The sequence below is a fragment of the Cavia porcellus genome, unplaced genomic scaffold (assembly GCF_034190915.1).
Source record: "Cavia porcellus strain 051 isolate PalLab524CR breed Dunkin Hartley unplaced genomic scaffold, mCavPor4.1 scaffold_4, whole genome shotgun sequence".
Lineage (NCBI taxonomy): Eukaryota > Metazoa > Chordata > Mammalia > Rodentia > Caviidae > Cavia > Cavia porcellus.
The window spans coordinates 99,179,654-99,193,311 of NW_026947487.1; positions in this window are offsets into that span (position 1 = coordinate 99,179,654).

Genomic DNA, 13,658 nt, shown 5'->3' on the forward strand with positions numbered 1-13,658 from the left:
TACTGTGGGCTACATAGAGAGGCCGTGGCTGATGGTCAGTGGGCACCAGAGAATGTGCGATGCTGAACCAAACCACTTCCTCTGAGAAGTGAGACTGCTGCCTCTGTCTTTGCCATATGCTGATAGGAAACTTCATATCAGAATCTCCTGAATATGAATCTGTCTCCCAGAGATGCCATAACCCTGGCAGAGTCTAACTGGAACCACAACATTGGAACCAACATACCCTGTTAAGTGATTTAAAAATTGATAAATGACAGTATCCTCCATCTTTTGGAATAGAGTCCAATGGAACCACAGAAGGGGGTCGAGTAGAGAGGCGAATCCCTTACAAGTGACAGACTCTCCAGTGTTTTTCAATAAAGCCCCCAAGATAGAATTCAGAGTAACCCACAGAGACATTTGCAGAAGGACTAGGAGGGACTTAGAAAGGAACCCAGGGTACCATGAGTAGGTAGCAGGTAGGAAGAGCTTGGCACAGTGGGCCTGCCACCTGTGCAGAGTGTGGATGTTACAGGCACACTTGCTTTCCTTGTCTCAAGCTGTTCCCTTGAACTCCATGAAAATTTGACCCAGTTGTCCATCTACAGAGATCACTTTTGTTAACCTTTTGATCTAGGTATCCCCACAAAAGCCTCATGGGTTGAAAAGGTGATTGGATCCTGAGGGCACCGGAGCTGACTTGACATTAAGAAGAAGGGTTTGGTCAGAGGAGGGGGGTCCCTGGGGCCATGAACTGAATTCTCCTAGGATCCTCCCTTCTCTTTTTGCCTTTTGGCCACTATTACATGGGCAGCTTTTCTATGCTCAGGACTTTCTACCAGGCTGTTTCTGCACTGGAACCAGCTGAGTGTGAAACTTCTGAACGTGTGAGCCACAATGAACATCTCCTCCTTTATAGCATGGGTGTCAGGTATTGTGACTGGGACAGTGACTGAAACACTTCTTCACCTCCTCACGTTCTCCTATTACAGCTTCTACCTCCATCTTCTTTGCCTCCTATTTTCTCTGTGCACCTGTAACTTCCAAGTCAGTAGCTACAGGTTACTCCTGCTATAAAGAGATGGTTTCTGGATCACATAGGACCTGAAGAAGCCACATGGCATTGGGAGGAAGCCAAAAATAGCCATAACAGAGGGGAGGCAGCCATGCCTCAAGGGCTGCTGCCCCCTGCCTGTCGCTCCTGTCAGCACCCCCTTAGCCTGCCCACCCAACTCTCCACTTAGCCCCTGCCAGACCCAAACCCCAGTTTAGGAAAAGTTTGGGCTGCCTGCTGGAGAATTCAGCTTTCTAAAGCAGCAGTGGAAAAAACTGTACTGTGAGGCAACCAGGGCCATGGATTTGTATGAACACTCTGCAGAGTCGAAGCCACCTGCTTCTCCTTCTGGAGCCAGGCTCCTGAGGGTGAGGCTCTCATAGATGTGATGGGGACCGTGCCTGAGTCTGACAATCATGCAGAGGAAGAGCCTGAGACTTCCAGAAGGAAGATGACAGAGCAGAAAGCACTGGTGGAGATGACATGAAGAGCAAGGGAACCCTGAGCCTGCCAGGATACCACTCTGCAGAATGGGTCAAGGCTGGCACAGGGGCACACAGCACTCAGGGTTGTCCGTGGTCTGAGGTAGGGAAAACAGTTGCTAAACACACATGTCCATCATTCATCTACCTTCACAACAGTCATGATGTGGCAACCTACTTTGATCTGGATGTTTAGATGACTTTCAATTGCTTCATCCCTTCCCGATTCCAATCACATACAAACCTGATATGTTATGCAGTTACAATGACCAATTTATTTCTATCTCTCCTGATAGTACCATTCCTTGCATGGAGGATGTTTTCTTTATGTCATGGGACACCCTGCTTTTCTGCAATAAAATAACCATGAGATCCTGGAGGAGAGGAGACTTTTCCATTGATCTTCACATTCCTTCCTGTGCCTTTTTGAACCTGATAAAGTTAGTACAAAAGAAGATTTTCACACTCTGTGTATGAACCCCTCTGCTGGATGCTCCTCGGCTTGGGCGACGGTGCCACGTATTAAGAATTTTGAGTGGGCCTGTTGGCCTGAGTGGGCCTGTTGGCATAGGTTGGAGACAGGCTCATCAACGGGGGAAGAGAGTGAGTGGGAAAGCCAGGAAGTATTTGACGAGAGCATTTGTAGATAAGGGTCTCATGACAATGCTGAGCTGAAGATGGCAAGGAGCTGGCAGCACCCACAGCGTGGGAGGCAGCTGATTGCACAGAGCTAGCCCTGATGTGCATTTTCCGGGGCCCTGCAGTCTGATCTGGAGCATACATTACAAGAAGATGCTGGACTGCCTCATTCATTTAAAGGGCACTGATATGGGAGTCCACATATTCCTGGGAATTCCACTTCCTAATCCTCCATTAGGTCTGCCATGGTGTGTGCCCTCTTTGGCACCAGAACCCAGAAGTGAGAGAAGGGATGAGACCTCCCACCATGCCATGTCAGCTTTCCTGGAGCTAAGTCGGCCCTAGAGTGGGGTGAAGTTCTGATTCCGGGCCGGTTTGCAGTGGTTCCCTAATCTAACTCCACACACAGTGATCCTCCACGTTGGAGGTATTCTAACAGTAAACATGCTGGAGAGGGTGGAAGAGCTGGTCAGGCTCATGGGTTTCCCAGAAAGTATCACCATGTTATTTAGAAAAAAGCATACACATTTGTCCCCAGATTTAGGTTATTCCAAGTGTTCTCTTCTACCAGAGCAAGTATATCAGTGAGCGATTTCCAATGTTTTGTGAACTTGTAGGAGACTCAAATCGAGAAGTAGATAATGTAGATCCTTAAGGAGGCCCACATTCATACAGTTTTGAAGACCCTGTCCTCCATGATTCCTATTCCCACACCAGCACACAGTGCCATTGACCAAAGTACCAGTGTAGCATTTTATAATTAGAGAGGTGAGGTTCAATGAGGTTCGGGACTTTGGAACAGGGACACCCTGTTCATCTGTGCAAAACTCACCTCCATTTATCCATGCGGCATCTGTGTGGGTGCTTCTTCTTTTCCAACATGAATGGGGACAGGGATCATTGGTGAATGTCAGTAGTTGCAGTCAATGGTTCTAGAAATACCTGGGTGAGCATATCTCAGTTACAGAAGGAGTGGAATCCAAGGCCCTTGACAACCTAGAGGATTCTATGCAACTCTGAGTTTCATCCCAGGTTCTCTTGCACTTGTGGCCTGTGCCTCAGTTTATAGACATTTTAGACAAGGATCTTGCAAGAATGGGGCATGAATAACAGTGAAGTGTAAGTGTGGTTTGGAATAAATCAGAACTCAGGGTGTGGTTTTGACCACAGCACAGGCCCTGGGATAACATTCTGCTATGATGACCGGGTGTCTGCCAAATCTTGATGGCATGAAAGCAGAGGGTCTGAATATTTTGAATTTGACCCTACCTCCAACCCTCATGTCTAAGGACTGTTTGTGCCTGAAGATCTACATGAATTCCGATGTCAGTGAATGTTTTAGCCTACCTGAGAGTACTAGACTTGGTCAGTTGGGGTTAGAAGGAAATTTGTTCTATAAGATTAGAAGGTAACTGGGATGTAGTTCAGTGGTATAACTGTTGTCCAATATGCATGAGGTACTGAACTGAAGCTCAGTCCAAGCAACCCCAGAATGAGGGAGACAGAGGAATCAGGAGCATGAAAGGACGTGGAGGAGGAGAAGTAATAGAAGAATGTACCCTTTCTCTGCTGCTGCTGTCTCCTGTATTGAAGCCTGGATAACCAGAGCCCTCCCTACCCCAAATAGATGTTGTCTGATGCATTTGATGAACTGTTATTGAAGAGTAGGATGATCAAGAACATAGACTCTCAAAACTTAGCTTTAGGAGATGTTGGTAGATGTCATTTTCCTGAATGCTGCACTCCAAACAGAATGGAAACATTTATATCTGAGATGTGACTGCCTGGGAGCCCTTCAGAGCTGTGAGGTGTTGTGGTATCCACACTTACAACTTCATAGGGTCTGTCATACCAGACATGCCTTATCTCTATAGGTCTTTATGGCTAATATAGAAGATAGAAAATATAGTGAAGAGTGATATTAGATAAATTACTAAGATCCTGAGGGCCATGCATTTAGTAAGATCATCTATATTATGAATCTAATTAAAAAGAGGAGTCACAATACATGTGCCCATTTGAGCCATGATGAGTAAAGATCATTAGGGACTCTACTTACATGTACCTAAAGCAGTGCAGGAGTCTTGCATTTTTAAAAGGACCTTAAGGAGGCTTCCAGAGTTTCAGAGGAGTAGCCTTTTCCTTTGGATTTTTTTTGTCAAACAGTTCAGTTGGGGCTGGCTTTATCCTCAAAAGCAAACCCAGCTTCTTCACCTCTTGAGGTGTAAAGCTGCTCTTTTTGCCTATCAGCCATTTGACTTTCCAAAGAAACTTCAAACATATATCTTTGGTAATGAATTCATTGCCATATTCATTTGGCAATCAATGAGAGTGCTCTGCTTATGAAGATAGACTGCCTCTAGGAGTTGCAGAATTTCCTGGTTGTGTTTCATACATGATTTTCCCATAATCAAGCCTGACTAAGGGCTTTGAGCTCTAGTTTTGGAGCAGAACTCGCTGGGGGAAAGATTTTGTCCTTAATTACTTGTTGTGAGTTCACAATTACAGGATCTGCCATTGGATGTCCTTTGTAGAAAAACTATTCCTATCAGTGAACCATGCCTCCCCAGAGCCCTGGAGGGGCAGGTGACTGGTGTCCGACCTGATTAGATAGGCCTAGGAAATCAACTCTTTAGAATAGCTAACGTCTGAGCCCATAGGCACCAGTGACGCCGGGTTAATTGTCATGCAAGTCTTCATGGTAACCTCAGGGATGTCCAGAATCATGGCCATATTTTATTTATCAGGATCCACATTTTAGGTAGCTAGTTCAGGGAGTTTTGGTGTAGTTTCAAGCAATAAAATTCACTTTGGCCTTTGCTGCAACTGGAGAATTGTTCCCAACTTTTGTAGTAAATCTCTTGCTAGTAAAATTGTATGAAGTTAAAATTGTATGATGTCATGATGGAGCATTTGATTTTCTTTTTAAAAAAAAATTTTTTAAATTTATTTAAAGAAAGACTAAACAAAACAGAAAATAGGTAGAAATAATACATATGGTCAGAGAAAAAAATAAACAGTAAGAAATCACTAGTTGATGTTTACATGTTGTCATTTTACAAATAGTTGTTCAAGATACAAAAATGGAGCGTGTAAAGTGGGAATTCAAACAGTGAGACTGCAAACAGTTCTGTTCAATTGTCCAACAAAAACTTAGTAACATGATTGTCAATCCTATACGCGTAAACATACATGCAGTTACCCATATCTTCATTTATGTTTAGATTAAACAAACTAAAGCAGGTTAAAATCATTCTGAACAAAGAATAATAGTATTGCTGGACTTCATATCATGACACTCCATGATCAGCACTGGGTGCTGTAGTGTCTTTTTTTAAAATTTAATTTAAAGAAAGACTAAACAAAACAGAAAATGGGTAGAAATAATACATAATTTCAAAGAGAAAAATAAACAGTAAGAAATCACTAGTTGATGATTACAGATTATCTTCTTACAAATAGTTATTCATGATACTAAAGTGAAGCATATAAAGTGGGGATTCAAAGAGTGAGATTGCAACAATCCAATAGTTGGATTCAACTATCCAACAAAAACTTAGAAATATGGTTATCAATCCTGTACACTTAAACATACCTGCAGTTATCCATATCTTCAATTATGTTGAGATGGAATAAACCCAAGCAGGCTAATATCACTCTGAACAAAGAATAATACTATTGCTGTGTTTCACATTATGACACTTCAGAATCCACACTGAGTATTTTAGTGTCTCTTTTTCTTCAAAGTATCTGTTCATTTCATCATGTGTCATAAGATCAGTTCTCATAAACTGTTTATAGATTCTACACATGCATGAGTCTTAACATGTATTTCTATCCTTTCTATATTAGAGGTAGAAACAAAAAAAAAGCAAGACAAAACAAAATATATTCCTATAAACACATGAGACAAAAAACCATGTAGGATTGTTGTACAAAGAGTTCTACCATGGTTCCTGTGTTGTCTCTTGTTATTTCCAATAGAATTGGCTATATCATCAGACATAGTATAATTGAATATATCAGTACATACAGTATTAATAAAACCACAACTTTGTATGTAGTATAGAACTTCAAAAACTGGCAGTTATCAAACCAGAATGTGTATTGTAGAGTCTTGTCAAATTCAGTGTAGTTGCCTATACTCTCAGACTTGATACTATCAATCATATCAGTTTTGAATAAAATCTTCTCTGCCTCATTTCTGTTATGCTCTTTTTTTGCCATCTGTTGTCTGCTTATCTTCTTCATTCTGTTTTCTGCTCCATTCATTGAGGCCTTTCTGCCACTGTTCCTGGAATCCTAGTACTTTTCTCTCTCTCTCTCTCTCTAGAATGCCCTGCAGTATTCTCTGTAGAGTTGGATTGGTGGTTGTGAATTTCCCAAGCTCCTCTTTGTCTTGGAAGCATCTTGTTTCTCCATTAATCTCAAGAGGCAGTTTAGCAGGGTATATCAATCTGGGATGGAGGTTATTTTCTTTCAGGGCTTGGAATATTTCGGTCCAGGCTCTTCTTGACTTGATGGTTTGTGTCGAGAAGTCTGCCGTTATTCTGATGGGCCTTCCTTTATAGGTTATCTGTTTCTTGTCTCTAACAGGTTTTAATATTCTGTTCTTATATTGAATTTCTGGGATGTTGATTATTATATGCCTGGGTGTGGCTCTGTTTTGGTTGTAAGTGGCTGAAGTTCTGTATGCCTCATATATCAGAATATCATTTCCTTTTCCTATGTTTGGGAAGTTTTCCTTAATTATTTCTGTGAATAACCTTTGTATTTCCTCTGTGCCCCTGCTTCTTCATTCACATTCTTTATTCTCAAGTTATAGATCCTTTTGTCATCTTCTAGCCTTTGTATTGCTACTGCTTGTTTCCTTGTTATTTTAGTTCTTTTTTAAAATTTTTATTTAAAAGGAAAAAGAGAAAAAAAACAAAACAAAGCAGTGTAAGGGTACAAGTAATACAGAACTACAAAAAAAAAAAAACAATAAGAAATCACCAGTTAATAGATTACACATTATCATCTTAGAGATAGTTGCTCAAGTCACAGTATCAAAGCATACAAAGTGAACATTCAAACAGAGAGACTGCAAACAGTTGTGTTCAATGATCCAACCAAAAACATTAATATGGTCAGCTACTTAACACCCCTAAACACACTTGCAGTCGTATCCTTTAGAGCACTTTTTTTCCCTCTCTTTTCCTTGTTATTTTAAAAAAGTTTTCCCTTTCATACTCCCACATTGCAAAACTGTCCTCCAGTTTGGATAATCTATCCTTAGTTTCTTTCAAGTTGATTTGCCATCTTTCCATAGAGTTTTAATTTCCTGGTAATCTCTTTGAATCTGCTTCATGTATTCTACATTTTGTTTATATTCTTCATCAAATGGTTCTCTCCTTTGTTTGAGTTCCTCCCTTCTGTCTGTGTCTGCTTGAGGGGTGCTTAGCATCTCTTTTATTAATCTTCTTATATCTTGCTTTATTTGGCTAAATATTTCCCTTTTGAACTCATCTATGCGGTCCCGAATATATCTCTTTATGTCCACTGGTGCTGTGTCTGATATTGCATGTTTGCTGTTCTCATTCTCCTTTGTATTTATCTGTCCTGGGTCAATGTTCCCAGGGTTGGGATCTGCTAACTTTTTTTTTGTTGCTTCCTCTTCTCATCTTTTTTGTTTCTTCCAGGAGGCCCCAGTTTCTTTCTTTGTTGGTTACAATTCTTCTGAAGTGTGCTGGCTAGATGACCCTTCCCACTGCCGTGTGCTAGTGAGTTGCAGACAGGGACAGCGTATGCTGGCCCCTCCTCTCCAGATCAGTCAAGCTGCTGTGGCCTGCACTGTATTACTTTGCACCACCTCCCCTCCAGGTCAAACTTCCGAGACTTCACTGGGTTATTGTGGTTAGTGTATGCCACTGCTGCAGGGATTTGACCTCGGATAACTTATTGGGTCTCAGCCAGGTTGCATGACTGAGGCCAAGCTCACGCCACCAATCCCATTTGGGAAGGGAACAATTGACTGAAGTCACTGCTGCCCCTAGTACTTGCCAGTCCTGCCTAGTCCTAGAATGTCATCTGCTGGAGTCCTCCTATTTATGGATGGCACCACTCCTGTCACTCACCACAGGTCAATGCAGGCTCCCCACTAGCTCAGCTCTCCATTCATCTGGCCAACCCCCAAATGCAATGTAACTGCGCCTCCGGTGAGTCGAAGTGGTGGGACCTCAGGTGGCTCAGCAAGTGGCCCACTGTAGCAGAAATAGTGAACCTTTAGCTGTTCTAATAATAGCACTGGGACTGTATGTTTGGTTGATTCTTCTCACCTTAATTTCTTCTTGGGACGGGAGAATTCATCTCCCTCTGTTTGGAGCTCCCCACTCTGTATTATGTTGAATTTTAAGTTGTCTATATCAGGAAGCCTCTGTAGCCAGCTGTTATCTATCCCCCATCTTTGTCCCTCTCCTGAGCACTTGATTTTCAAACTGGCACGTCATAGGAGGAATAAGGAAGCTTCAGCTGGAGGTCTCCTGGCCCCTATGTATAACTGTATGTCTGGAAAAGAACCTTTCACAGAAGAGGTGAGAGTAAGTGACTGTTGTATGTATGAGAAACTGGAATTTTTATCCACAGTATTCTTCGTCACTTGGGGCTCTTTGAGGCAAAAATGGGCAGAGGCATTGCCAAGTGCCCTAGGCCCCTTCAGTTCCTCTTATGAGAGCAGGAGATAGGGGTTTTGGCTGGCCCTGTCTCATCTCTCAAAGAGGAGACAGTTCAATCCTTCAGTGTCATGAGTCAGGGACATCAGCCACTTGACACATGCAGCAGTGTCGAGCGGTGACCTGGTATAGTTGTACACACAATGTCCAGTTTCCTTGCATTTAGAACAAGAACTTTTTCCCTGACTGGCCTTGGATTTTCTCCTTGGATGTCTTGTATGTGGTTAAAGCACTGCCTACTGTGGCAGCCGTTATTTTGCTCTGCCTTTTTTTTTTTTTTCATAGTCCTCCTTTCATCCCCATCTAGATCCCAATTGTTGAACCCAAAAATGACTGTGCCCTGCCTATGACTATATGGCTTAAGGATGGTCCTTGAGTTTGCAGTCCTCCAACATGTCTGAGTATGTTAATCTATTTAAATACTGCCCCAAAATGTGTCCCCACAGCAATCAAATTGGTGGTAGGCCAAAGGCCAAAGCCAGTCATAACCTCCAAGGAAAATCATGACAGAGAGAGATGTCCTGTTGCTGCCCATAGGTCATCAACCAGAGGATGTATTCCCAAAGATATGAGTGAGTTTTGATGTGGGGCTCTCAATAGTTCAGAGAGAGAGAGAGAGAGAGAGAGAGAGAGAGAGAGAGAGAGAGAGAATGTTACAAGTGATCCTAGAATGAGGAATGACTCACCTGTGAGAAGCAGAGTGGACTGGTGTTTGCTGACAACAGGGGACAAAAAGCAAGCTAAACTCTAGGTCTTGGGACCTGCATGTCTTGCAAAACTGTCTTTTGCCCAGCAGAGCCTGAAATGGTCTATTCTTTGGCAGGAGGAGCTCAAACAGGAAGCACCCCCAGTAGCTGCACACCTCAACCAATCTAAGCAGGGGCACTAAAATGATAGTTTTGTTGTTGTTGAGAGACAAAGACAGAGATAAGAAAAGCCTTTATTGTCTGCAGTTTGGGAAGGCTACTGGAGAATGTTTTTGGATCCCCTTACTCTGTCAGTTTTTATTAGTTTTGCACGAGAGAGACAATGTGATATTTACTAATGTGAGTCTTGTTTATTTTACTAATGAGAGTATTCTCAAGTTGTCTCCATTAACCTATAAATGCCTCAAGATCATCCTTTTTATAGCTGAGTAGTATTCCACTGTATAAAATACCACATTATTTTCATGCACTCTCTGGTTGATGGGCATTTTGGTTGTTTCCAAGATTTAGCTATCACAAATTGTGCTGCTATGAACATGGGTGCACATATATCACTGTGATATGACCTTTTCAATTTTTCTGGGAAAATATCCAGGAGGGAAATAGCTAGATTGAATGGAACTTCCCATCCTAGTTTTTTGAGGAACCTCACACTGATTTCCACAGTGGCTGCACCAGTCTGTACTCCCACCAACAGTGGAGCTGTGTTCCTTTTTTCCCTGCAGCCTCACCAACATTTGTTATCAGTTGTTTTGTTGATGGCAGCCATTCTTTCTGGGGTGAGATGAAATCTCAATGTTGTTTTAATTTGCATTTCTTGAATGACCAGTGATGGTAAACATTTCTTCATATATTTATTTGCCATTTGCATATCTTCATCTAAGAACTGTGTGTTCATCTCCGATGCCCATTTTTGGAGAGGGTCTTTAAATTTGGGAGCTTGATGTTTTTCAGTTCTTTATATGCTCTGGATATAAGTCCTTTGTCTGAGGGATTATTGGCTAAAATTCTTTCCCATTCTGCGGGTTTTCTTTTCACTTTGTTGGTGATTTCTTTTGAAGTGCAAAAACTTTTTAGTAATATGAGATCCTAGTTGTTGATTCTTTGAAGTATTTTTGGTGCCATTTGCATTTTATTCATGAATTCTCTGCCTACCCCTATGTCCCCAAGATTTCTACCTACCTTGTCCTCTAGTAGATTTAGTGTTTCTCTTTTAATATTTAGATCCTTGATCCATTTTGATTTTAGTTTTGTGTATGGTGATAGGCATGGGTCTATTTCCAGTCTTCAACATGTGGAAAGCCAGTTTATCCAACACCATTTATTAAAGAGGCTATCTTTTGTCCAGTGAATGTATTTAGCCCCTTTGCCAAATATAAGGTGGCTGAGTGTCTTTATAGTAGTATTTTCATCTTCCAATGTGTTCCATTGATCCTCAGGTCTGTTTCTTTGCCAGTACCTTGCTGACTTTATTACTGTGGCTTTGTAGTATAGTTTCAAGTCAGGAATTGAGATGCCTCCTGTCTTGCCTTTGTTGCCCAGAATCACCTTTGCTATTCTACATTTCTTCTGTTTCCAGATGAATTTTAGGAATATTTTCTGCAGATCTGTAAGGTATGTTAATGGTATTTTGATTGGGATTGCATTGAATCTGTATAGCAGTTTTGGGAGTATGACCATTCTCACAATGTTGGTTCTTCCTAACCAAAGGCAAGGAATACCTTTCCATTTTCTAATATCCTCTTCCATATCCTTTTTTAGAGTAGTATAATTTTCAGCATATAGGTCTTTTACACTCTTGGTTAAGTTGACTCCTGTATTAGTTACTTTTTACTTGTCACTGAGACAAAATACCTGAAGCCCAAAGTTGGGAAAGGAAAGGTTTATTTCTTACAGTTTTTGGAGGTTTCAGTCCACACTCAGTTGGCTCCAAGACAGGCGGGCATGGCTGGACCGCAGTTCATGGCAGCCACCGACAGCAAGCTCGAACCAGCAAAAAGAGCAAGACACACCTTCTTCCTGCCATTACATCACATCCTGGCTCCACCCCTCTGTGGGTGGAGCACTGACACCATCAATCCAAGCACTATACAATGAACGAATAACAAATACACAATTCAAACTCATGAGGCCTGGGGGACACAAACATAAACCATGACAATTCCTAAGTATTTCATTTTTTAGATGCTATCGTGAAAGGCGATATTCCCGTAAGTTCTCTTTCATGGAGATTTTTGTTTGTGTACAGGAATGCTATTGATTTTTGAGTGTTGACTTTGTATCCAGCTATAATGCTGGATTTAACCCTAACCCAAGCATCACTATCTGAAATCTAATGTTATATTACAAAGCTCTTAGAATAAAAACAGCACGGTACTGCCAAAAAACCAGACCTGTAGATCAATGAAACAATAGAAGATGCAGAAACAATTCCAAGCACACTCGCTTACCTTAACTTTGGCAAAGAGGGCAAACACTTCCATTGTAAGATATCTTTTTTTTTTTGTCTTTTTCCTTTTTATCGGTACCGGGGATCGAACTCACGACTGCCTTTTTGCAAGGCAGGCGCTGATGCCGCTGAGCTAAATCCCCAGCCCCATAAGATATCCTTTTGTAAATGGTGCTGGGAAAAATGTATTTCCACATGCCAAAGATCAAACCTAGTTCCATATTGCTCATCATGTGCCAAAGTAAAATCAAAATGGAACAAGATCTAAATATTAAAGCAGAAGCACTGAATCTGCTGGAAGTTAAAATAGAGAAAACTCTGATAGACACAGGAGTAGGCAAATTTTGTTAAGAAACAAAATCCAGATTGCACAGGAAAAATTACAAAGAATCAACCACGGAAATTGCATACAATTTAAAAAGCTTGTACAAGCAGAGAAAAATATCAATAGAGTAAAGAAATAGGCCAGAGAAAAAGAAAGAATGTTTACTAGCTACAAAGGACTAATATATCAAGTCTATGAAGAAGTAAAAATTTAAGATCCCCCTCATTTAAAAACCCAATCCAAAAATGGGATTCCGAAATGAATAGACACTTCTTAGATGAATGAAAAAAGTTCTGCAGCATTAATCATTCTAAAAATGCAAATTAAAACCAAGCTAGGATTCCATCTTACTCCAGAAAGAATGATCACCACCTCGAAATCAAACAATTAAAAGGCTGGCAAGGCTATGGAGAAAAGGAGCCCTTGTCCATCGTTGTTGGAAGTGTAAACTAGTACAATTCATCCAAAAATTAAAGCTAGATGTTCCATTTGACTCAGTTTTTCCCCTTTGAAATATCTTTCTGAAAGAGATAAAAGCATCATCTCAGTGAAATATGCATACTCATATTTAGAGAAACACAATGTATAATAGCTAAATGGTGAAAGCAGCCCATATGCCAATCAACAAATAAGTGCATAAAGGAAGTGTGGTGTTTATTATGCAGTAAAAATATACACTTGAAACTTTTTAGGAAAAAGTTTGCAAATGAGACTATCACTTTAAGTGAAATAAATCAGACAGACAAGTTTAAATGTTGAATTGTTTCTCTTGTGTGAGAAACTTAAAGCATAACTAAAAAGCAAAATGCAGGATAGATATTGGGAAGTAGGAAGAGGATGTCTGACTGGGAAAGGGAAGAAGAGAGGGAAGAGGCTGAATCAAAGGAAGAAAAACAGTGAAAAGGAGAATGCAAGGAACACTGCAAATACACGGCATGTAAGAGGCCCTGAGTTTGATTCCTGATGAACACTCCCAGAAGATGCAAATAAAGCTGTGATAAATGGGGGGAGGAAGAAAGCATGAATGGAGTGGAAGAGAATTAAAAGAAAAACCAAAAAGACATATTAAATATAAGTACAAAATGATGAATATGCTCATTATGAAGGGCGAATATATTCTAATACAAAAATGATTTTAATGGTTCAGGCTGAAGGGAGATGGTCATGCCTTGCATGCTGGCCACTGGCTCTAGATAACCTCTGCCCAATCAGTGCTTCTCCTGCAGTAACCACCTGGCCTGGCCCACCAGATGCTCCGCCTCCTCCCTGCTGGGTTCAAACTCCACCATGGGCAGGACTCCTTTCTTAGG